Source organism: Sander lucioperca, chromosome 17 (assembly GCF_008315115.2).
Source record: "Sander lucioperca isolate FBNREF2018 chromosome 17, SLUC_FBN_1.2, whole genome shotgun sequence".
Taxonomy (NCBI): domain Eukaryota; kingdom Metazoa; phylum Chordata; class Actinopteri; order Perciformes; family Percidae; genus Sander; species Sander lucioperca.
In genome coordinates, this window is record NC_050189.1 from 27,092,161 (window position 1) to 27,118,827 (window position 26,667).

General features: G+C 41.3%; 1 protein-coding gene and 1 long non-coding RNA gene across 16 annotated transcripts in view; one reads left to right on the plus strand and one right to left on the minus strand.

Annotated features, from left to right (window-relative positions):
• rbfox1 (RNA binding fox-1 homolog 1) overlaps positions 1-26,667 on the minus strand; it is a 288,454-nt gene that overhangs the window by 113,694 nt on the left and 148,093 nt on the right. The gene's annotated exons all lie outside the window — the stretch shown is intronic.
• Positions 2,420-26,667, plus strand: part of LOC116052931 — a 107,401-nt gene continuing 83,153 nt past the window's right edge. The window contains exon 1 of the long non-coding RNA XR_004105694.2: positions 2,420-2,782. This is a non-coding gene — a long non-coding RNA (uncharacterized LOC116052931). The remainder of the gene's footprint in view (positions 2,783-26,667) is intronic.

Genomic DNA, 26,667 nt, shown 5'->3' on the forward strand with positions numbered 1-26,667 from the left:
GTACGGCAACGGTCTTTATAGCGTCGTCACTTGACTTTAGCGCCACATACAACAACAAACCAGCATGGAGGAGGCCATCGGAATGTTCCTGTTGTGCCTTGCCGGGATCCTCATAACGGAGTTCCAACGGCGGCGTTTAAAGACTAGGCTGGAGTACATTACATTACATGTCATTTAGCTGACACTTTTATCCAAAGCAACTTACAATTGCTAAGTATGTCAGAGGTTGCATGCCTCTGGAGCAACTAGGGGTTAAGTGGACACATTGATGTATCACAGTGGGATTCGAACCCGGGTCTCCCACACCAAAGGCATGTGTCATATCCACTGCAACATTACCACCCCACAGCGTACTTAACAGAGAAACACAGAAGACGAAGGCTCCAGCGTCATATGGTCCTAATTAATATGATGGAAGAAGACAGAAGAGCAGAGCACAACAGGCAAACGAAACGACAAACTAGCATTAACAATTAACTGCTTGAATGCGTGATGTTTGTCTTATGAGTTAGCATACGTAGGTGAATTGCAACAGACAGTGAAGAATATGTACTGTTTGTGTTTCAGACGTTGCTAGGTCACTAAGGGTCCCTATGTGGAAAAGGAAAAAGACCCTGCGCTGAAGTAGGAGCTGAAAGAGTTACAGGAACTGCGGTAAGAGGAACTTAATAATCCCCAAATTGGTCCAGTCGGAACACAAGAAAAAAAGGGTTTTAGGAAGGTTATGTTCTAGGAACCCCAAAAAATCCCTCCGGTCAGAAAAGGACTAATGTGACAAAGACAAAGGAGCTGGTAGTGGACTTAAGAAGGAGGAAGGCACCGGTGACCCCTGTCTCCATCCATGGTGTCGGTGTGGACATAGCGGTGGACTACAAATACCTGGGAGTACACATTCTTATTTATTTTTTTTAGAGTATATTAGTTTGTTTGTGCATCTATTTTCGTTAATTGCTAAAAAATTTATTTTGATTATGCATATAATATGTATGACTAATTTGGCTGTTTTGTTTATTGTAGTTCAGTTGGTTGGTTTGACAGCCATTCTGTTCCCCTTTGTGCTCAGCGTGGTGGGCGAGTTTAGTCTCTGTGACATCAGTTTAGTTCTCTGTAACTAACGGCTGTGTTGCATATTTGGAAAATTGTATCTTTCATTTTTGGGTAAATAAAACCTTTTTGAAAACCCACCTGTGACATACGAGGCCTGCCACCTGGATCCCTCACAGACACACAGACGCATCCCACACAGAGTTAAAGTGATGCGCACCTGCACTGTCCTCCTCTCTGCTGTCTCTCAGCTAATGAATGCAAATTACCTGAAAACTTTAATCTGTGTGTTCACATCAAAGTTGCTCTGGCAGATGTGAGTGGAAATATATGGAAGCCCATATATGACAGGAAATAAACTGTATGAAATGTTACGAACTCATGTGATATAATTATAATAGTAACTCAAAGGTCCAGCTTTTTGGAGTTTTCAATTCCATCTCACAGTCTTCATCAGCGGAATGAAGGACGTAAGATGTGGTTGAAAGCCTTCTAAGTGGACCTTTGAGTTGAGAGTATTTTGTCAAATACAGTATAGTAATCCAAAATCAACTTCCATGTTAAAAAAAGAAAAAGAAAGGTATTATATAAACAAAGTCTGAATAATCTATTTTTTTCCAGTGATAATATTCATGATGATTATCCTGGCCAAAAAATACTTTTTAGATTTATTTGTGGAAAAAAGTGAATATTTAAATGTTTTCAGTCAAAATCACAAGATCATGAAATAAATCATAATATATGACATACAAAATCCAAGTTTTGACTTTGCCTGGGATATGAAATTTTAATTAATATGTTTTTTTTTTTTTTTAATATCCCTTTACACATACAAGCCAAAAATGTTGAATTGTGTTATTCTTTTCTGGCAGTGTAAACGGAGCCATGAGCTGTGGCTCGTGTCAGAAGGTGAAGCCTTTTGAGGACCGAAAGAATTCACCATAACACCATCCCAACTTTAAAGAGTCCAAAACGAATGGTGCATTAAGGTGTTTTTGTATTGCGATGAAGTCAGAAATGCAGTGGGTTTTCTTTGTATGGTCCTCCTCAGAATATCCCTTCTGAACAGGATGCTGCCGTTGAGTTGCATAATGCAATGCCAAGCAACATTTTTGAGTACAGTTATACAACTGCAGCCCTCTTCATGAATGTGCAGAGATGGAAGCAGAAAGAGAGCAAAGGGCCTGGAGGAAAAAAAGAGAATCCACGTGCACATGTACACTACACCATAAGATGGCCAGTTAAAGCTTCATGAAGCATTTTCTATAATTTCTGAGCCCACTAGATGGTGCTCTCTGTTTAACAGAGGGTTCAAAGCACACTGAATTATCATTCCTTGAGCCTTTTGAGCCTTGAGTGTATTAGATCCATTTACATATAGAACATGTTAAATTTACAATGATGGTTAAGGATTGCTAACAGAGTTCAGTACCCACAAGTCATGTCTACATGGCCAGGAACCAGGCTATTTACAGGTGTTTAAGTATACTAGAGATCTTAAATCACGTGTCAATCTCAAGGCCCGAATTTTGATCCAGCCCGCATATCGACTTAGGTTCACGATCAATTTTGGCCCGCCTAGCTGTGCGCCAAACCAAAAAGACGGGAAACTGTTTTTTTCAGACTGCAACTACGGGAGATTCAAAGCAGAATTTTGGCAGATTTGCTGACTTTGAGACTCAGAAATTCCCACAGAATGTACATTACAGAGAGTTTACATATTCAGGCTGTGAAACAGGTTGATGTGAGTCAGCTGTGTGCTAGGTGTCTGCTTTTAAAAATGTCATTATTGTTTGATTTGCTAAATCTATGATGGCTTTGGAACTTGTTTCCTGACTTTTTTAGGGCTTTATGTCGACCAAACTGTCAGTAAGAAGATGCAATGCAATAATAATTAATAAAAAAAAATAATTTATATTATTTATATAAATAAGAAATAAAAGCATGTCAATAAACTACACATGTCGGGCCCTAAATGCGATTCTCATTTTCCAGTGTGGCCCTTTGTCTGTCTTAAATCTTTCAATGTGTGGGGGCTAACATTTGGAAAGCTTACCAGGGGATGGGAATATATTACTGTTTTTAACAGCAGTAAAAATATGGAATTTAGTCAAATGGGAATAAGAGAGATGGTTGAATGGGTGAACTGAATGTATTAGTTATTTCATTTATATACACACTTATTCCTCCACCTAATCCTCGGATTAGGGTGACACCAAGATCTGGGTCTTGGGTGCAGCTGTGGCTATGGACCTGCTACACCCTGCTACGCTCTGCGATTCCCTGCATTGCCCGGCTACGTCCTGCTGCGTCCACCCATGCTCTGCTGTGCCACGCTACATCCCATACCGTCATAACCCCAACCGTCAGACACCGCCCACCAAGAGTCTGGGTCTGCCGAGGTTTCTTCCTAAAAGGGAGTTTTTCCTCGCCACTGTCGCAATAGCCACTGCTAATGCTTGCTCTTGGGGGAACTATTGGAATTGTTGGGGCTTTGTAAATTATAGAGTGTGGTCTAGACCTACTCTATCTGTAAAGTGTCTCGAGATAACTCTTGTTATGATTTGATACTATAAATAAAATTGAATTGAATTGAATTGAACTTATTTGATGTATAATCTGCAATATTGTATAGTCTGGATGTCACAACTTCCAGTCATTACTGTAGCAATCCTCAGCAGTCTGTGGTGTCATTATTTGGGCCAGGCCAGCATTTAAACTTTAATTTAAACCATAAGAAACAAACTAAGCTTAGTTGGTTTTGTGCTTCTGCATGCGCATGTTTCATGTCCTATTGAATCTGTGTGCTTTTGTTTTTAGGTTTTCTGGTTTTTCTTGTTGTACATGTGTGGGTTATGTGTAGGTTGTTTTATGACAGTATGAAACCAGAACAAATGCCACTGTCATTATACAGTTTTTGTATGGAAATAAAATGGCACTATATGTAAATGGTCTGCATTTATATAGTGCCTTTCTACTCTTAACGATTCAACTTATCTCAAAACGCTTTTACAGTACAGGCACCATTCGCCTTTCACACACATTTATACATTGGTGGTGAAGCATCAGGAGCAATTCAAGGTTCAGTGTCTTGCCCAAGGACACTACGACATGGGACTGCAGGGCCAGGGATTGACCACCAACCTTCCGATTGGTAGACGACCACTACAGAGATCTGAGTGGTTAGGAGGATCTCATCGCACTGACTGAATAATGCTTTGTGGCTGTAACACATGACAGCCTCTGTGAGATCTCACGCCATCCCTGTGACATCACACAGGATATACAGGGTGCAAAGGATGGGGTGTGTCAGAGTGTTTCCTAAAATCCATCACATTCAATACAAATACCGCCTTTCATTATTCATTGTTATTTCCTATCAGTCCAATGGTCCAAGCTCAGAAACATCTAGGGCCCTATTTTGCACCCGGTGTGGCGCAAAGCCCGATGCAAGTGTCTTTGCTAGTTTAAGACTGACGCAGTTGTCAGTTTCCCGTCCAGAAATCCACGTTGTTTAAATAGCAAATGCACCTGCGCCCGTATGTGCACACATGGGCGTGCTGGTCTTACAGAGAGGTGTGTTCAGGTACATTCTTGGCGTATCGCTATCTTGAGGCAGCAGAAAGTGATCGCGCCATTGGCCAACAAAAACCTGGTCTAAAGTCAATAGCGCAGCATTTCATTGTTATTTTAACAGCGCATTAGTAAAATGTGCCTAGGCTTATGCCCAGCGTGCGCACACTATGCTTGTTACACACACAGGGACGTGCAGCAGCACACACACATGCAGAAGATAAAAAATAAAAACATTACGGGGCACATCCGCCATCACAATAGCAATGCGCCAAGGTACAAACACGCCTGGCTTTTAAAGGGAATGGGAGATGACACTGATTGGTTTATTGCATGTTACGCCCAAAACACACCTATGATTAATTAAGACACTAAGTACAACCCTTTTGAAGCATGTGCTTGGCGCATGGACCCTAAACTAGCAAAAGTGGATTCATACACGCCCTAAACGCACCTGTGCCAGGCGCTTCACGCCGCACGCTTAGATCGTTAAAATAGGGCCCTCAATATCTGGATCTTGCAAAATCCACAGATGTGTATCCTATAAGTAAGTAAGTCCTATTTTGCTCCTAGGCCAGGATCAAACTGCAGGAAGACCAGGGCAATTTACCCACAATTCACCACTTCTAACAACAAAGGACGAAATCTGCTTTGGACCTTGGTCAGTGCTGATGTTCAGAATCTCTGGTAAATGTGATGGATTCTCTGATAGAGATATACGTGTGTGTGTGTGTGTGTGTGTGTGTGTGTGTGTGTGTGTGTGTGTGTGTGTGTGTGTGTGTGTGTGTGTGTGTGTGTGTGTGTGTGTGTGCACACGTGTGTGGCTAAGCTAGCAGAGCTAATACATGGGACATACATACATACAGGGAGGGAGGGTCTTACAAAATGCTCTTGAGTTCCATTAACTGAAAAGTATTCAGTGTTTTTTAGAGCTTGACCCAAACTAGGGACCAAAAGTCAGCATATGTCGACGTCTGCTGCTTTGAATATATCAATTCTTTTTTTGAAATAGGTTTCTTGCAGATGTCTCAATTCATCGGGAGTGCAATAATACATCAATGGAGTACCCCTTCAATACATCCATGGTTTTGGTGGTCAATCTCAGAAACAGAAATGCATTTAGTTCATAATTTCATGTCACAATTGCACATTACAAAGGCCCACTGTGCTGTTCAAGTAAAGACCTGAAGATGAACCGTGTGCTCTTCCATATGAATAGCTCTTCAGTCAGAGCATTGACAGACAAAGCAAGACACATTTAATTAATCGTCCATTTCATCTCTTTGTTAGCAGAGTTTAAATGGAGAACCAAAGTGTTCAATATATAATAAATCAATAAGTAATTCTGAAATAAATCGTCATACATTACATGCAACATTATGAACTAGAAGTGCACTCGAAGAGCACGGACCTCGGCCAAGGCATGCCCCATCTTACAATGATTGAACATTTTTTAAAATTATTCTGACACCACATGAATGCAGCACAAACATCTCACATCTTATCGTAACGTATCCGCCCTGTGATTCGGATCGGCTCCAAAATCTAATGGGTTCTTCCTTGGCCTATGCAACACCCTACCACCAAGTTTCATAAAAATCGGACCAGTGGTATTTCCGTAATCCTGCTGACAGACAGACAAACCAACACGCGGACAAACTGAACTGAAAGCATAAACTCCTTGGCGGAGGAAAATATAGTGAAGGTTCAGGAGGTTAGCATACTGAAGGCACTATTCGGCATGTATAGAACAGACATCCCAGTTCTTGAGAACTAGAAATGTGATCATCCACACGCACATACACACACACACACACACACACACACAAACACACACAATATTCCAACACTACACTGACCCAAAAAGACTGAAGTGTGTTTTGAAGAAAAATAAAATGAAACAGAAACGTTTAATTTATATTTTTTTTCACAATGTAGAAGTACACAAATGCATTTAAAATTTTCTTTTAAAAATTGCAAAGGGGGATTTAATTAATTAGTAACTAAGCAAGTGTTTTGGTGCCTAAACCTAACCAAACTGCAACCATTTCACACGATTTACGCGTTTAAAACCGCAACGGTTATGTTCTCTGGTTTAGATATGAGGACGGATAATGCTCCTATGTCTTCGAATTTCCTGCAACAGCGAGGGTTGCTAATTTATAAAACACTCCTGTGGGTCGTATAAGAGGGTAGGAATAAACGACCTATATCGTCATATGGTTTTGTGCTAACGGCGTACGGCTTCTAGTACCCAGGCGGAACTCGCGCTTGTGAACTTTCGTTCTGCATTAAGTGCATAGTTTACATATCGTGTATTCTGTGTCAGCTGCATGCGCTGGACCGTGACGCCCGGACCGTGACGCCCGGACCGTGACGCTACAGTATATGTTTTGTCTTTTTGTCTCTCTGTGTGTATTGAGCAGCTGGGACAGATCACGGTGTTTTCAACAACCTCTATGCTCCTCCAGTAGCTCCCCATATGGCTTTCGATGTGCTAAAATTCAACTTACCCCATTTGTTTGGCTGAAATATGGAATAATCACCTCTCACTGGCCACGGATGCCCTTTCTACAGCTGTGTGTCTGTATGTTCAAAGGCAACTGAGGTGAAGACAGATGGGGTGCAGAACCGAGCCACTCCAGCTCTTTCATCCCTCATCAAACTATGAATTCATCCTCACTCAGTCCACAGCCACACACACACACACACACACACACACACACACACACAGAGTTCCAGATGAATATTAATTGGGATTGTGTTGGATCTACACATTCTCCCTACCCACTAACTTGCTACATGGCTGAGCCTGATTAAAGCCAATCATTTACATAATTAACATATGGTTCTGGCCCTTCCTTTAATGTGCTGATCATCCTGCCTCACACACACACATTACAGTAACACACACAAGGGGAATGAGAAGAGGAGAAAAGTAGTGCAATACCCAGCCAACAGCAGTGTTTTTAATCTATATTATTACTTAATATTATATATAATTATAACCAATTATTACTAACTATCACAGCGATATCATTTCTAACAGCCTGCTGCTATTGTGCACATCTGTAAAACAATATGTCAATCTAAAAATGTTAGAATGTGGTTGCAGTCTCATATCAGAGAATACCTATACCTAATATTATGTGTGTGTGTGTGTGTGTGTGTGTGTGTGTGTGTGTGTGTGTGCATGTGTGTGTGTGCGTGAGTGCGTGCAAGTGTGTTAATCCACCACACAATTGGGTAAAGAAGTATGTCAAGATCGATGGTGTCAGAAAGTAGACAGAGACATACTGATCCCTCCATCAAGACAGTGAGAGAGAGAAAGAGAGAGAGAGAGAGAGAGAGAGAGAGAGAGAGAGAGAGAGAGAGAGAGAGAGAGAGAGAGAGACCCCTCTATTGGATTTCATGTAAATGTTATGGTATTGGTAAGTGATGGTAAGGTATAGAAGGCAAAAGAAAAGGAAGGGAAAAGAAAGGGAATGAAAAGACAGGAAAGAAAAGCAAACAGAATACAACAAAAGAGGGAATGCTAGATGAAAATAAATAAAGGAAAGAACGGGGAAAGACGGAAATGAAGTCAAATAAAAGCCATTACAGCCAAAGGACCATTACAACATGCATTAGCATTTTGACATGTCAGCAGATTTGGCAGATATTGGTAATTGCCTGGTGTGTTTGTGCATAAGAGAGAAAGACAGGGGAAAGAGAGGAGCATATGAATAGGGGGTAAACTATATTTAGTGACCTTGGAGCCATTAGCTCATACTGTATTTCAACTTCAAATTGCAGCTGAAGGTACAGTTTTGAAACTGCCTGTGTGCACGTGTCAGAAAATATGGTCAGCCTGCTGAGGGTGGGCTAAATATTCTTCTTTTAGATTTGAATGATTCTGACTACGATTACTTCTTTTACTGATTCCTGTTCTTTTCAAATCCTACAAACACAAACATTGGCCTCTAGCTTCACAGCAGTAAAATTAGTGGTAACTGCCAGTAGGAGGAAGGTGTGTGTGTATCGCGATATTTTATTTTGCAATACTGTATACATTTTCAAAAAGGCAATATTTTTTTTTATGTTCAAAAATATTCATGTAAGACAGTGGTTCACGTTTAGGTTGTGTTTAAACCCCCTACCACTAGATGGCTATGCTGAGACACACCACTAGTGTCCTTGCCTAACAGTGCCTAGCAGTGCCTGACTTTTTGCTAGAAGCTAACAATGTAGCTATGGCTGAACTTTGGCCTACTTTAGCATATAAAAATTAGCTCACTAAGAACCTGTGAACCACAATCCCAAACTGGCAGTTTGATTTTCTGTGTACTGAATTGTTTACCTAAAGTAAACTTCTTTGGCTTTTATGCACATCATGTCTTTTTTTAAATATTAGTTTTTATAAAATTATACTTTAAAAAAATCCCAATATATCGCATTACACACAGTATCAAAATATATTGCAATATATTGAATCGTGACCCATGTATCATGATCCGTATCGCCAGATTCTTGCCAATACACAGCCCTAATGTACATGTGCTTTAAATAGTCCACCTTCTCGTCCTCGTTATCTAGAGATGGCTGGAACACACAGACGTACACTATAGACCAGTGGTTCTCAAACCTTTTTCAATAATGTACCCCCTTTGAAATTTTTTTTCATCCAAGTAACCCCTGACCAGCACAAAATATTTTGGTAGAAAAAAAAGAAGCCTAGCTATATGAAGAGGCACAATACAGTGCTGCGCAATCAGTGTCTGATTTACTAAGCAACTGAAAAACATTTAAAAGCCACATTTCAAATAATGTCGGCGCGTCTGCATGATACGGGCCTTCCATGACCCCACACCAGTTGGTCATAAATGTTATCAGAAAGAAAAACCTAAATGAACCAGCTAACAGTAAGTCAGTAATAAATATACCAAGTATAAGTCTGCTGGTATTCTAGATTGTAGCCGATGTTACTCAAACAGAAGGAAAGTGCATTTGTTGGGGACTATTTTCAGCTGCGGATTAATCCACATTTGGTGCTCTAGTGATTGTGTTCATGGTAATGAAGGAACATGTCACAACAGTGTGGCTGTTTTAAAAAAAAGTTTTTGGACAACAATGGAGGAAGAAAATAAACCGTATCAGGCTTTCTCCCACGCACACGCACACGCACACACACACACACACACACACACACACACACACAGCCACAAGCTCTACTTTCCACCCCTGTAGGAGGATCAGTGTAACACTGTCCCTATCTGACAGACTTCCTAATCGTCGACACCATCGTGGTCTTCAGAAACACCTACAGAGAGATCAGCATTATCATTATCATCTGAAGATAAACATCATCAACTGAACATTAGCAACTTAGTCTTATCACTGCCATCAACATCACAGAACCACTGTCAACAAAAACATCATCAGGAGTTGCAGCAGTAGGCTTTTGTTTAACTGCTAGAATGTATCTACCTTTTCTAATCACAGTGATGTAACGTGTTCAAGTCCATCAAAGCTTTACATGGTGTCTGTGTGTGTGTGTGTGTGTGTGTGTGTGTGTGTGTGTGTGTGTGTGTGTGTGTGTGTGTGTGTGTGAGAGAGAGAGAGAGAGATAGATTATATCCCTGTGGTCTATGACTAACCCAGGTGAGGCCACAGATGGAATGTTAAACAGTTTTCAGATCGATGTCAGTGAACGCAACTCAACTGCGCCATTTGTTCAGCCGTGAGAGATGTCAATACACCCATGAGGGTCATCCGTCTCTGTGATTTCATCTTGTGTGTGTGTGTGTGTGTGTGTGTGTGTGTGTGTGCGTGTGTGTATCAGCTTACTCCATAGATATTTCTCTCTCTCTCTCTCTCTCTCTCTCTCTCGTACGGAGCTGCACACATACACTCTCTCTCACACACACACACACACACACACCATACCCTCAAATCCCATTAAAATACTCAGCTCTGTCTCTAAGAACATTTCCAATTATTGCTTTAAGTGCTCTTCCATCACTGAATGTCAAGTATTGAGTGTCACCCGATGCGCACACACACACAGTGTGCACCCTGCTGTAGTGTGTGTGTGTGTGTGTGTGTGTGTGTGTGTGTGTGTGTGTGTGTGTGTGTGTGTGTGTGTGTGCACAGAGGAATGAGTGACACTATCTGTGCATCGTTCGATCATGGAACACAGACATTAAATTGAAAGCATGCTTTAGAGCTCTGAATTCCTTTAAATAATTTCATAAAATGATGTGATGCTGCATTGATTTTAATCCTCTTTTCACAGGGAGGTCAAAGGTCAGACTGAGCTTCAAAATAGCACCCTGAGACAACACAACTTTTCCTGCTTTATTTAAACTGACATCTAACCCATGTCCATTATAACTTCAGATTAAAAGGTAACGGTTCCCTGCTAGTAGCCAAGGCAGCATGACTGGTGTAGATTTGTCAAAATGTAGACAACACAGGGGTCGTAAATGTGAAACAAACACTAGGGGCACAGGCTGTGCACCGAAATACAACAAATCACACTCCAGCCAATCAGCAACTCACGCTACTCAATCAACTCTGCTCACTGCCGTCCCCCCCATTATGTGCACGCGCACTAACCCCCACCCCCTCCCCCAACCATATTGTCGGTGATTGGCTGGAACGTGGTTTGTTGTATTTTGGTGCACAGCCTGTGCCCCTAGTGTTTGTTTGATGCTTATGACCCCTGTGTTGTCTCCCGAGACCAGGCTTTTTAACAGAGTATTCAGGGGGCAGGCAGCTAGCGGATCGAGGAAAGAGATGCCTACGATTTTAGACAAAAATTAAATTGCGCTGAAACCCTGCAGGATTCATAGTGCACCTTTAACTTTTTGTCTAATGAAAGAGATTTGTCATGCAATGCAGGATAAAGTGACTAATGTTGCATTATTGCTACCATGTGATCTGACAGTATACAGACAATGAGTTGAACTTATGGACATCTCAAAAGTACATGCAAAATGGCTAGATATTGCCGTCTCAATATTTGACAAATGTACTTTATCTTCACTTTATTTTTTTTATCTGAAACCCCCTCCCATTTAAATCTTCAGTTTAATGATGATGCACCAACACAAGATATTCTCTGATTATAAACAGTTACCGAGAAAGAGATACTGATAGTAGCCCTGTGTTACACTATTGCTTTCATACACTTTAGGACATGTTGGTGGTTTATAAAACAGTAAACCAAGTGTACCCTCAATAGATGTGTGAGTATTCTCATAACAATATCTAGCAGCCAGTTCCTACCAAAATACCACTGTATGCTGGTACATTTGAATAAAACTTCCTCTCACCTTTGCACCATGCACACTGCGCTGATCATGAGAATACGAAGCACCTCTCGAAAGATAAAAGAAAAAACAAATGGCGCTACTTGGCAAATCTTTTTAACTTCTAACTTTTCTAACTGCAAAACTAATCTGATCAGGAGGGTGGAAATGACACTGGCGCCTTTCTGTGTGTCTGTGTATGTGTGTGTGTGTGTGTGTGTGTGTGTGTGTGTGTGAGAGAGAGAGAGAAATGAAAAAAGTCACAAAAAGAGAGCCTGACTAATTACATTTCCATTAGTGAAGGTCTAGGAAGCACCTCTGTTCTTTTACCTTTTCTTTCCCTCTTTTCCAGTGTTGGATGTATGTGCTGTACTGTAAGATATTAATATGAAACTTGTTACTGCAATCACAAGAGACAATTTGGCATTTTAATGATGATTTAAAAAAAAAAAAAAAAACAGTCTACAATAAGTTTCATATAATTGCCATTTAATGAACTCCAATTGAAAGATACCCACCTAACTTGGGGCCGGCAGTAGCTAGGGGCAGGGGTGGGCTCAGCCAACCCAAATGTGCGTCATGCCCACCCAATAAAAGTTAAGAAAACATGTTCAGCCAATGGAAAAAAAATAGCACACAAAATACCAGTAACATTTCCAATTTCTGATTGGGTGGGCAGCCGAAAGCCCGCCTCCAAAATTGCCCACTGCGCACCCCCGTCTTCTCATTCAGAGCTCTGAAGCAGACCCGTCCCTCGCTTTTTTGTCCACTCTCTCTGTAAAAATAGAGATGACCAGCGTGGCTTCCGCGGTCAGTGTAGCAACTTCAGTGAATTATAATGGATGCCCTTCTGTGTGCATGCGTAAGTGTGCATGTGTGTGTATTAGAGATGTTCCGATACCGCATTATCGGTATCAGGAAGCAAAAAATGCGTACATGTTTTTCTGCTGCTTCAGTTTTCCACCTCCAATGTAAAGCAGCGTACAGTCGCTTCTCTAAACTTTGTCTCATTCAGAGACCCAAACGGAGATCTCCGTGTCTGTCACACGTTCTGATCCTGAATGAGATCCTGCCATACCAGCAGAGCAATAACAGAATGCACAGCAGACTATAGGGCAGATGGATTTGTTCTTGAAATACTGTGACTTTAACAATATTACAAGAACACAGATGGGATGAGTTCTATTTTGAATGTGCAGAATGTTTTGAGCATGAACAGACATCGAGCTGAAACACACCTGAAATATTACAGCCCAGGGGTTTATGAATTAATTAAAATGAATTAATGTGTCATTCACATAAATGAGTGCCACATGCACATTTAAAGAGGTTACTTCATTAACAAAAGACACAAACGAGGAGGGAAGACTAAATCATGCCTACATGTGTGTTGACTCAGCAGAGATAACATTAAATAAGAAAAGTTAATTTACAGGAGCATAAATAGAAAACAACACAGAATGCCTGAGAGCCTTACTGCATTATATTCATGTATGTTTTCATATTTTCAATTGGCAGAAAAAGGTAGAAATAGGTGTATAAAACTTCACCAGAATGTGGGAAATGAAGTGTTTAATGTGTTTAAGGACCCACAGATTCCCTACATCAAATGTGTCCCCCACGCATGTTTAAACAAACATGCCTGGGGTTGCCAAGCTGTCTGTGATTAGGTCAAATGTTTGTGTCATGTCACCAGGGGGTTGGGAGTGGCACCCATTGGGCCTCTAATATACTTCTTTAACCTCTGTGCTACCAACCTCCCAAGTGGCCTACCTATTAGTTCTACCAGCCCACCCTAATACAGCAGGTTAGCAAACAGCCCTGACGTAACTACAGTTCTATACATTCTGGATGGCTGCCACAGACAGTACGTAAGATCTGGATTGCCCTCATCTGTGGCTGTCAGGAAGAAACACAAAAAATTCCCCACTTCGCTTCACTTGTGTTTTAAATGTCTTGATGGGGGGGGCATGGCCCGGTTTAGATCGAACGTGATGTTGCTTTGTTCATGGTCTACAAAGGAAAGTCACAGAGGTTTCAGTGATTGTTCACAGCGGACGGAAAAATCCATAATCAATGGAAAAAGGAAAATGAATGCAGGATCCGCGTGGCCACAAGGGTCTGCATGGGCCCACCCATACGCAGACATCTGTGTGGAGCCTGACCATGCAGACTGTACGCAATACAGCGTAAAATTGACACTTTTTCGTTTCGTCAAATGTGTGTATTCCCACTTGGTCTAGTCTATATCGACGATGTTTCACTTCCGGGATTGTTCAGGTGCTGCCGTATATTCCACCGTGTTTCTTTCAAATGGCCAAAACTATGTGTACACCCCTGTTGACATAATTTAATGTATTTTCGTCTGGGTCTGTTTCTCTTGATTCGGGCCCCTTAGTTCTTATCTTAATGCTCAGGAATCCAATTATATTTAGACAATATAGTGTGCTTCCTACTTTGTGTCAACAGCTGGTGTTTGTCCCTGTTGATCACAGACTTTCAATACTGCCTTTGCATTAATCATAATGGCGATCTTTCCCAAGCCATAACCATACCATCGTTGCCATGGACTTCTATTGAAAGGGGGGCGAGAATTTGAGCAGTGGACGTCATTCCTGTCTGAATTTGATTCGGAAGAATATCACTGCAGCCAGAAACCGAAGCCAAAATGTTGTGGAAAGCCCTTCCAGCTGAGTGGAGGCTGATAGCAGCAGAGTAATGCTCATAGTTCTGGAATGACATGTTCAGCAAGCGTGGGTGTAGCGTTTCGAATGCCCACATACTTTCTGCCGGTGTTCACATGCGTTTGGCCATGTAGTGTGAATGATACAGTCAGACAGTGTAGAGTGAGATGATTTTTGTAACTTTAAAGTTACTTAAAAGAAAAAAACAAGAACTAGAATATTAAGGGGTTGACACTGAGAGCTTGTTTTAACTCTTCAATACTGCCTATACACAACACACACCATAACCTCCCTCAGCATCGCATGTAACAGAGAGAGATGCTCACACAATGGAGGAAGAAACCAGCAGTGTGTGTGTGTGTGTGTGTGTGTGTGATTCTTCAGCCTGTAAGGCACACTGTGACCCAGATAGCATAAAGGATTTCACGCATTCGGGATCCCTCTAAATTAAAGACACTCACTTCTCTTTCTTCTCTCTCTTCTCCGTCATGGGGAGGGCAGGGAGGGAGGGATGTGGGAGCGGAGGATTGAAATGGTGTCATGGACGGAGGAGAGAACACATCTCCTCCTCCCCTCCTCCTCCATCCCCTCTTCTTACTAAATCATCAAAAGGAGTTAAAATGCCAACAGACATAATGAGGTTGTGGAGTCTACCACTCCCCTCATCCCCTTTCATCTCTACCCTACTCCACTCCTACGCTCTCTCTTACCAACTCTCTTCTTCATGCATTTCATTTTTCAATAGCAGGTGGTGTCATAGTTTTAAGTAAAAGTTTGCTGATACTCTATACATTTCTTATTTTAAACAAATCTCATGTGAAGACCCATACCAACAATGAATGTCTTCCACTAAATAGTACTGTGTGTGTATCCAAGCCTGATATATCTTATTCCTCTGTGCCACAGCGCTCGATTGATGTCCAAAAGCTATTAAAGGAGCGCTCCAGTGATTTATCCTGAATTGTGCAGCACTTTGCAAAGTCTGTTTCAATATGAGCGCTATAAATGAATCACTACAACGCTGATGATTGAAATATCGTCGTGATGATGGTTTACAAGTACATGCGATGAGCTGTGCGTAGAAGCCGTGCGGAGAAGCAGCTATTCCTATAAGCTTGTATTACATTCATTATTAAGAATGAAAATGATTGAATGCAAATGAAATGTCTTATCGTTAAAAAAAAAATACGACGTGTTTAGCTTACGCCTGAGGTTTTACGACCCTGTTAACAACAAGAAAGTCTACAGGGGCATGTGTAATATATAACACTTTTACCTAAATAGCGACCTTTTCCTAAAATACTGCTGTTTCTGTGGTGTTGGCATTTCAAAACTGATGCCTGCAGTGGGCATCAATTGGGCGTCAAATTAGGCTCTTTCGGTGCGTTTTGGCATCGAGAGTCTGTGATGGCACTTGCCTAAAGTTGGGGAACTCACAAGAGACAGATAAAAAAAAAAACAATTGATGGAAGCAGCAGAGACCAAGATATCTTAAGTCCCTAAGTATGGAGACCAAAAATGGTGGATCCTACATTTCCCATAATGCAACCAAGAACCTATTTTTGTCTGTCTTCACGGTAAACAGACACACAAACAGTTTACTCCATGTCGCCAGTGGAACGCGGGCTTTCCGTTATTAAAGTGTAGTCGTCAAGCTGAGATAACACTGATGACATCACTATGACATCATCAGAGTCACAGAAGACATTTACAGGTGGATTAGAACTCCTCATGTTGAGTAAATTTGTGCGGTGGAGTTCCCATTTAAAAACGTATCAGTAAGCCACACTGTTGCACTCTGTGACCAACCCGTTCTCACTCCCAACTCGTAAAATACTGACGCTTGATCAGTGGTTTTTGCCAACTGACAGGCTCAGATTTGTGTTCCAAGTGTCTGACAAAATTATGGAAAGGATCCCTCCAGAGATATTCCTTTTTTGTTAAAGAGTAAGATCCTTTTTTTAACATCAAAACATCCCTGAAATTGCTATGGCCAAACCCACCAGACTCTTTATTTTCATTTTCTCATTGTAAAATACACAAAAGCCGCCTTGGTTCGTCTTTCCGCTGTTCCAACAATCAACCCTCCGGTTCATTTAACGTTTTACACGTGGAAATATGCTGGATATATATACGCTAAAAGTATTGATTATTTAAAAGTCTGGGGGGGTTTAGCAACAGCGATTTCTGAGCTGTTTCTAGTGAAACAAAAAGGACTCTCTAACAAAACGTCTATCTCTATCTTTTACGGTCTATCTCTGTAGGGATCCTTTTTCCATAATGTTGTCAAGACACTTAGAATAATAATCTGAGCCTGTCAGTGACAAAAACAGAACTTTTAGTGGACAGAAATTGACGATGTGCATTTTCCCTATAGGATTACATTGCAGTCCGGCTGAAGGTTACAGCGTTCTCGCTCATTACTGGACCAAATTCAAAGATTTTATTCACATTCGTCACTTAGACAGGTTTTAAAAAAAAAACGAAATGACCCTTTAAATAAAAAGAGAGAGTTTGTAAAAAGAGGAGGAATGATGGCAATATTTCGGATCTGGCCCCAAGGCTTTTTTTGTCAACCTTTTTGCTTGTAATTAAGAGAGAGAAAGAGAGCTTTATGAAACAGCTATATAATATTTAATAAACTGCTTTGGTCAGTAATAGTTGAGAAGACGAACAAAATCCACAGTGTCAGCAGTAATGAAAAAATGCACATGAGCTCAGTGTACAGGAGCTGTCCATTCTGCACCACACATACACAAGACTGTAATATAACAGCCTGTTGTTGATATTTCTGTTTTTCATTTTTCGGTTAGCCTTTACGTTGGTCTGTGGGTTTGACAAATATTCAAACAGTGATGAGGCGATTTTGTTGGGCTTCGTATGAGGTAAATAACTTCATCATATGTTTTAAACGCCCTTTTTTCAATTCAGTTTTAATTCAAATATATTTATAGTGTCGAATCACAACAAGAGTTATCTCAGGACACTTTAGACCACACTCTATAATTTACAAACACCCAACAATTTCCCCCCAAGAGCAAGCATTTGGTGCAACAGTGGCGAGAACATTTTTCGATTTGGATGAAAAAAAAAATTAAAAAAAGCTAAAGGATAGGGACCTCAAGATGAGCAACAGAGAAAATATTAGACATATAATCGTGTTAATGTCATTGCCATATAAATAGAGAGAGTAGGCAGAAATAACAATCGGAAAATTACATTATATCAAGCAACTTCCAGGTGCTGCTAAGCACCGGTGGTTACGCAGAAATGTACACCCATGCAAATGAGATGAAGTGCTGCTGTGCTCATATACATCTGTAACTGTAATAAATACCCAGCTAGACAGAAAGATTTGCTGCAAAGAGTTGCACCCACCAAAATTTGGTGTATACGCTTAGCAAACATCTTACTATATATTTGACCCAGAGAGGGCAGGGAAGTCAGTGTTGAGAGAAGGACTGACACATGTATGGTTCTTCCATGAACATATGACACCACCTGCTGTTCCTCCTCTCTGGCTGCACTGTTTTACTGTTTTTGTAGCCAAATCGGTTTTTTTTCTGCTGCGAGAAACAAGTTAATTAGGTCAGCAAGAGCATGAAAGCAGGTGTGTGTGTGAGAGAGAGAGAGAGAGAGAGAGAAAAAGAGAGTGAGAGAGAGAGAGAGAGAGAGAGAGAGAGAAATTAGTTTATCATCACACGTGTCTGTGTGTGTGTGTGTTACTGGGAGTGAGAGAACAAGAGAGAGAGAGAAAAGTAATTATGAAGGTGAAGGGGTGTGTGTGTGTGTGTGTGTGTGTGTGTGTGTGTGTGTGTGTATGCATTTGTGAGACAGAGAGTGGAGAATTCACTGCTGATGTAGTCTTGCATTACCAGACCTATCTCCACAGCGCTGTGGAGTAAGGTCTGACTACACCAATAAGACTTTATATTTCTGCCAGCAGAGATAACTTCACATCACTGACACTCCATGTCGCACAGGATGGAGAGCTGCCTCTACACACTTGACTACAATGTATACTTGATTAAATTAATGCATTATTTTAGTAATACACAGCAATAGATTTTAATTCCAAGAGTAATCAACACGTTACAACATAGCTTTTCATTTCCTCCATGTCTATTTCAATTCAGGTCTAATCTGTTTCACTGTCACAACAGGGAGGAAACACAGCAAAGTAACAGGGAGTCCACACACACATGCATACAAACTCACTCACACACTCACACTCACACACACACACACACACACACACACACACACACACACACACTCACAAACACACACACATAAAATGCAGTCGACATGAGATGTTCTGACACATCGGGAGGAAAACCCCCTTACGGAAACACAAACGCAAACTGTGTGTGTGTGTGTGTGTGTGTGTGTGTGTGTGTGGGTGTGTGTTTGTGTAAGTGTGCGTGTGTGTGCATATGCTTTTTAACTCTGACCCACATATTAGAAGACCCCAAAGGAGGATGAGGGATGTGCAGGCGTCAAATTTCATAAATGCAGGTAGCTGGATTATAGGCATTCAACCAAAAATAATACGGTTGAGTACACAAACACACAGAAACGTGCAAAACAAAAATACACTCGTAACAGAGATGTGAAGAGATACAAATGAAAACGACCTACAGTGTGTTTGTTTGTATTGGCCCAGCAGCAGCACCGACCCCGAGCTGGCCTGAGTGCTGCTAACCTACACTGCTGAATCTCTGCCCAAATCTGCAGAAACAACAAACACAACCAAATCTGATATAGTCTGAGTCAACACACGTACATTGCTGGGACAAAGACTGACACGCCGGATGTCCCTCCCCTCTCTAGCTCCGCTCAGGGCGGTTGTGATTGGTTTAAAGAAATACAAACAAGCCAGAGCGTTTTTTTTCCCCCTAATCCCAGAATTGATAGGCGGTGTAGCCAGACCATACTGCAGCACTAAATCTGATAAACAGTAAGCATACATTGGCGTATATGGGCCAGCTTGAGTGTTATTACGAGAGTTTGAAATGCGGGGGAGCTACTGAAAGAGACATGAGCTCCCCAGAAAGCCTCATTTGAGAAAAATGGGGAGCTCTAAAATATCGTCATTTTTGTTTCTGTCTAAATTTTCTTGTATATGTGTTTCAAATGTAGTGTTTCAATCCTATATTTATAAGAAGTTGGTGACACAGTGTGATGCATTATGTTATAAGAGTAGTTCAGGAATAGCTCGGTGCGTAGCGTGGGCACTGCGAGTGTGTGGTCGAGCGATAGGGCGTTGCCGATTGCAGCAGAGAGGAAATTTGCAGTTGAGTTGACAGGTGGAAGTTAATGTACAGTGTAGGTTTGTCTCTGAATGAATGCTGCAGCTTCTCGGGACCTAAGTAAAGGTCCTGTGTCTTGCTTCCCAACGGCTGGGTAAAGTGAAGGGGGTTAGCGCCTGTTCCTACGGACTAGAAGAAGAAGAAAAAGGTAAACAACGGCAGAACTGGCAGCAGCATCAACGTCAATGCTTTGATTTTCGATTCGATGACCTACTTCGTCGGATCAAGCCTTTTATTCACCATAAAATAACTCATCTTAACCCAGTAAGTTTACAAGAGAGACTTGCAGTCACTCTGAGAGTCCTGGCATCCGATTCCCCTCAAATTCATCCATGCTTCCTGTTTCCGCTTTGTCGCGCGCCGCTGAAAAAAAAAGAAGTGGTGCGCGACCTCTGCTCGCTTGCTATAAATCCGGGCGCGCCGGCAAGATCTAAGTCATTTTGACGTCATGATGGCGCGCGCCAGCTTGGCTGCGGTTACTGTAAAACACGCACAACATTGGCTCCAAAATGAAAATAGTTCCTCTTCACGGCGTTTCACGGCGTTTCACGACATTTCACAGCTATTTGCGGCGCTTCAGCATGCGGTGTGTTTCTGGCGTTAGGCACCAAAACTACTTTAAAGCGGCCATATTATGCTCATTTTCAGGTTCATAATTGTAATTTGAGATTGTATCAGAATAGGTTTACATGGTTTAATTTTCAAAAAACACCATATTTTTGTTGTACTGCACATTGTTGCAGCTCCTCGTTTCACACTGTGTTCAGGTCTCTGTTTTAGCTACAGAGTGAGATCTGGGTGTCCTCCCCCAGGGAAATTTTGTGCATCACAGACTTTATTTCCTGCATTCCGATAAGACTTTTTTGCACCAATTTACAGTGGAAATACCTTTATTTAGCCTATGCGAAGGAAAACACAGATGATAATTCAAAATATGTCAAAAATATAATGGAAAGTATGTTGTTACGTATCATTGGGGATTTTTTAAGTGGGTATATGGAAATCCTGGAGCTTTCTTAGTGGGTATACCGGCGTATCACGTCGACTACACCACTGGCTGTTAGCCTATACTTTGTCACCTTGCTTCCTGCTTTGCTCCCTTCATAAGTAATGCGGCCACTAGAGGGTCGTCGACGACTACAGTCGTAATTGCTGCTTGAACAAACAACCTATGGGAGCATTTTTGGGGGGAGGACAGTCTTCTTTTTAGTGTGGAAATGTATTTTTGAACGGAGAAGACTAAAGTTGGTTGCCTTTGGCCTACTTCTCTATCCTCTCTCTTTTCTAATCCCTTTTCTTCATCCTTTCCTTTCATCACTCTCTCTCTCTCTTCCCCCACGCTCTCTCTCTTTCCATCTTCCACTCCACTGCACTCATCCGTGCAGCGCTGGCATGACGTTACATGAACACAACCATGGACTCTGTGTATGTGTGTGTGTGTGTGTGTGTGATGAAATGGGCATGTGCAATGTTGAGCAAATGGCACAGCACCTCAGAACAAGAAATACACACTTATTCAGCCCTATCATTAACACATACACACATGCGCTATTGCTACACAATTTCATTTTGAGGAATAAATCTTTGATTAACAATATCAAATGGCTACTTTCTCTGAAAACAGCACCCCATTATTTCATTCCACGTACAAAAACTATTGTTAAAAAAAAATACCAATCTAATCCTCCCAATATTCACTATTTGTTTTCCTAACAAGACTTTAAGATGATGTACCCTAATTTAAATGTTAATGAAATAGAAATTTGAATGGAAGTGGAATTAGTAATTGTAACTACTGTAATAGTGTATATTATAGAAAGTGTCTTTTTGAATAAAGATCTGCTAAAGATAATAAAAAAGATTTTATTTTTTGTTTATTTACAGTGGAAATTTGGGTTTCCAATTGGGCTCGGGCCCATAACTGCTGCTGTGGTTCTGGCTCGGGTCGTGCTTGGACAGAAACCATGTTGGCTAGGGCCTAGTCTGGATCAAGTGAAGTACATTTCCATGATGAAGCCTGACATCGGGCACGTGAGCCACGCACCGCTCTCTGTGTGTTGCTGTTCTCGAAATCCCTTCGCTACGGGAAACAATAACAACATTTGAGCTAGCAAGCTACATGCTGAAAATGGCAAGTTATGAAGAAAATTTGGATCGTGCAACAAGACAGGCCTGCTTGGTTATTTCGGGGAATGATCGTAAAGATTTACAAAGAATATGTAAATCATAAACATGTTTTTCAAACGCTATAAAATTGAATAAAACACCCAAAATGCAATGAAAGTAATCATTCATTTTACCTGTGAAGAATGTTACATCTATGCATTCATGTAATTTTTGGGGCAATTTCGTCATATTTCTGGCATAAAAAACTTGGGTCAAATTTGACCCGAGGACAACACAAAGGTTTAATTATACTATAACTTTATATGACACATTTGACTTCCCTTTATATATATTGAAGGTGTGAATGGCTGTGTTGAGTTTGAGAGGACCTATATCCATTAAGTGTATTCTGTTCTCAAAACATTTTTTTTTTCTTTTACAATATTTGAATATGCTGCCTTCAGCAAAAAGAAAATACATTATTTCCATACAATGTGTGGTCTCTTCACTCCACCAAAGAATGGAGCTAACAGTGTGACTGACAAATGGTTGGAATTCAGCTCAACAGAACAAATCCTAAAAAGAAAGCAAAACAACAGAGTGCAGAGACTCTTTCTAGTTTTGCTGCAAATTGTAACAGACACTATATCTCCCTGTCTCCCGCGCTTTCGCTCTGCCTCTCTACAGGTCTGATGATAATACTTTTAATCTGCTCTTTGAACAAGAGCTGCCTCTCAACATGGGCTCACTTTCCCCTGCACCAGCACACGCAGCTCTGTGAAAAGCATACACAGCCCACTTGCAGTGAAGAGACGGGTTGAAAAGCCACTTGTTCCTGAACCGGCTGGCTGTGTTGTGAATAGCTTCAGGAGAAAAAAAAGAATGACGATGTAAAAACAGTTCAGTTAGAGAATGCTACATCAAAATATGATGAAAAAACTGACAAATAAAAAAATACAGCCTATAGGTTAACTATCTTAGTAAAACTATAGCGTGATTTATGGTTGTGAGGAGGTTCCACGTAGAGCTTTCGCCGTAGCCTACGTAAGCGTACTGAAATTTATACTTGTGCGTCAGTGTGTGCGTCAATCGCTTTTAAGAGAATAGCAGGGCCGGCATGTGTGTGTGTGTGTGTGCGTGGGCAGTGTGTGGTAGAGCGAGTGAGAGAGTGACGGTGATTAGCTTCGGAGCGAGTAGCGACTCTAGAGTCACAGTGAGAGAAACAAAGTGTTTCCCCTGTTCTTTCTGACCACGATGGGAAATCTGTAGCAGGAAACGCTAACCCTCTCCTTGATTTCATGATGTTTATGGAGAAGGAGAACCAGGAAATGAGTCGGGGGAAATGCAACGCTGCCAAGCCACGGCCGAGCGGCGTCGCTGCGACGTGTAGTTACATATTTCAAGAGGTCAGGCTACGACGTAGGGTCCGTGTCTCCTCGTACCTACGTACGTAGCCACAACATAGATTTAACGCAGAAGCATAAATCCCGCTTAAGAAGCAAACTAGAGCAGCAACGTAAGGAAACGAGGTAGAGAGAGCATGGATTAGTTATTATGTAATAGTAATGTAACCTGAAACATGCACCAAGTAGTCTATATCCTCGACGTTCCACTTCCTGGATTGCTCCGGTGCTGCAGGAAATTTCGCCGGATGCATGTATTTTCACAATTCCTTCTGCTTTCTTTGTGTTGGCGTTCTAAACTCCGGTGGATTTCTGAGGACTATGGTTAACTGCTCCTCAGATCTCCGCAAGGCTATCTGTCCAATCTGAGTATTCTGTTGCACGACTAAAACAACTTTTGAACGTACACGTTCCACCAAAACAAGTTCCCTCCCAAGGTTATTTAGCAGAGGCACAGTGGCTCTGTCCGGAGCTTAGCACCGCCCAAAACAAGTGATTGGTTTAAAGAAATGCCAATAAACCAGAGCACGTTTTTCTCCCATCCCGGAATGCTATGTGGTCTAGCCAGACCCTCCTCTGGGCTTACAACTTAAAATATTGACAACCAGGGGGCTAAGGTGATTGAAGTAAATGTATCTAATTGTCTGTTTCATACATCAGTGTTTCCGGTTTGTTCAAAATAACGCTGAGTATCCATTCCAGCGTATCCCCTGTTCATTCTCACCAATGCACTGCTGTGTGTCCATGAACAAGGCAAGTGTCTGTGGTTAGTTCACGTCTGTAATAAAACCAGGACAGTTGTGTACTGTCTGAACAGTTGAACAGGTAATCTACCGGTTACAAACAGGCTCTGTAATGAACGACACTGTAACGTGCTGCAGATCTGGTGTTTTCAGCTGAGCTAGACGGAAAATATTCGGTTGAAATAGATCGGTGATGCTGTTTTGCCATCATTGTTCACCGTAAAGTTAGCTGGAAGTGAATGTAGCCCCGGTGTGTTCTAAAAGTTCTTTAAATGCCTGTCAGTAACCGCTCATATGGTAATTTAGGGGGATTCATTTGGCATGCAGTTAACACACCAGTCATTTTGTTTTAATGAAAACGCCTGGCAGCCTCCACAAAGCGTACCTCCCATGGAGCCATATTTATGGTAATAAGCCATCAGGTGCCATTAGCATTCCATTGACTACCATTCATTTTGGCGTCACTTTGAACGTGAATAACTTTACATCTGAAGCGTTTAAAGACTCTATTTGTCCATTGTTTATTTCTAAAGAAACATGACAATGTATAAAAGGCTACATTACCTTGTACCTCACGTTATGGCTCCGTAGTAGACGTTTTTGTAAAAATAGGCTAATGATTGTGTCATAACCACGCAGCTTTCTGTCACATAGTAGACAAATTACCGTATAGTACAGGAGAAGCTTGCAGGCAGTTTCGACTTACATTAGCGGTTTAAGTTTAATTATTAATGTTAACTAGCATTTTAGTTAGCAATAATTAGCCTGTGCCTATGTTATCTCCTTACATATACCTACGCTCTCCGTCTCTGCAAGAATGGGAATGATTGAGATTTCTCTTGGCACAGCTACCAGAAGACTTCCAACTTTCAGACAGGTTGCTCACGTCACATTTACGTCAGCAAGCTCAGTTTGCAGCTGCGCAGTAACGGTCAGCCATCACTGGAAAAGTGCTTCTAATATACTTCACTGGTCTCCGTCGAAACGGCGTCGCATTTCATTTACTGTCTATGGCAATTGCTCCTGGTGTTCACCACTGTTTTGAAGGAAATAACGAGGGTAACTAGCTTTTTAAGTGAGGTTTTTTTGTGCTGTGTAGTAGAGACTTTAAAGTAATAAACTTTAAAGGGTTAAATTTGAGAATGAAATTTGGTGTGGAGTTTTAATAGTGTTAGAATAGCATTTATTAGCAATGTTTAGAAACGCTACAGAGAATACAGAGAATTATCAGACATGGATTTGGTTAAAACTTGTCACATATTTGACAGTTAGCTGTATTAAATGGTCTATACCTAGAAATTGTTTTGCTGACTTTAGAGTGGAAGACGAAGTTGATGAAGATGCTTAACTACAATGTTTTTTGTCAATGTCTTTTAGAGTCTGTCTAGTCAGAATCAGTCGTAGATGGGATATCTGTCCTGCTAACCGATCCAACACTGAACTACACAGTAGGAATGTATATCTCTGCCATGAAAAATAGTGCCAGGATGATAGAGTAAATACTTTCCATGAGTTATAAATGCAGAAGTGTTTTGGCGGGTGAAGCACTACATTTTAAGGTGGGTGTAGTTCATTCAGCTCATTTTGAAATATTAAACAATTGTGCAAAATATCCTTGTTTTGGGAAATGACTGGAAGTAACAGAAGGTGTAAGCAAATAGCTATTTGGCTTAAACATGTAAAACTGGTCCGTTAAGGCCCCTGTCATTTCAGCTATTTAATGTGCTTAAGTGGTGCGCACACTAACAAACAAAATGCTAATAAAAACAAATCAACACAAACTAACTTTCCCACAGTTCACTGTAGCCTTGTGGGTCCTTGGAGGTCTCGGGCCCCAAGGCAGTCAGTCCACTTGCAGTCAGTAATCCAGCTTTGATTGTAAACATCAAAGATCATTTTCTTTAACTTTTCATGAAAAAGGCAGCGGGAGAAGCAATCAGGCATGGCCAGTATTCCTGCCAGCTCACTCTTGAATTGCAGGTGATATATACATTGCTAAAAATATTTCTAATAATTTTCATCGAAAGCAGTGGAGAGTCATGTACAGAGATTCCCAGCATTCACGGCAGAGTTAATGATGACTCACAACAAAACATCATGTCTGTGATACAGAAATAAAACCTGATGTTTATGTGTTTCCTTGTAGCTCAGCGACATTAGCACGGGCCTTCTACTGGGACCCAGAACATGTGGGGACCGGGGTTCAGGTCTCGTCAGCTGCATAACAGACTTCCTTGCTATCAAATTCAGCGTTTGCCCGATTGTGTTGAAATTCTGTACACATCATCTTTACACAATGGCAATGTTGTCTTAAAACATATTATGCCATATGCCATCTGTGCTACATGTGACATACATGGATGCTGTTGCTTGATTTGAAACTAGAAACCAAAAAAAAAAAGAGGGCCCCAGGAGCCCGACAGAAACATTTACAAACAGCAGTGAGGACATTCACAGTGACTGAAGTGTCAGTGATCAGAGAAATGATAGCACTGGACTAGAGCCCGACC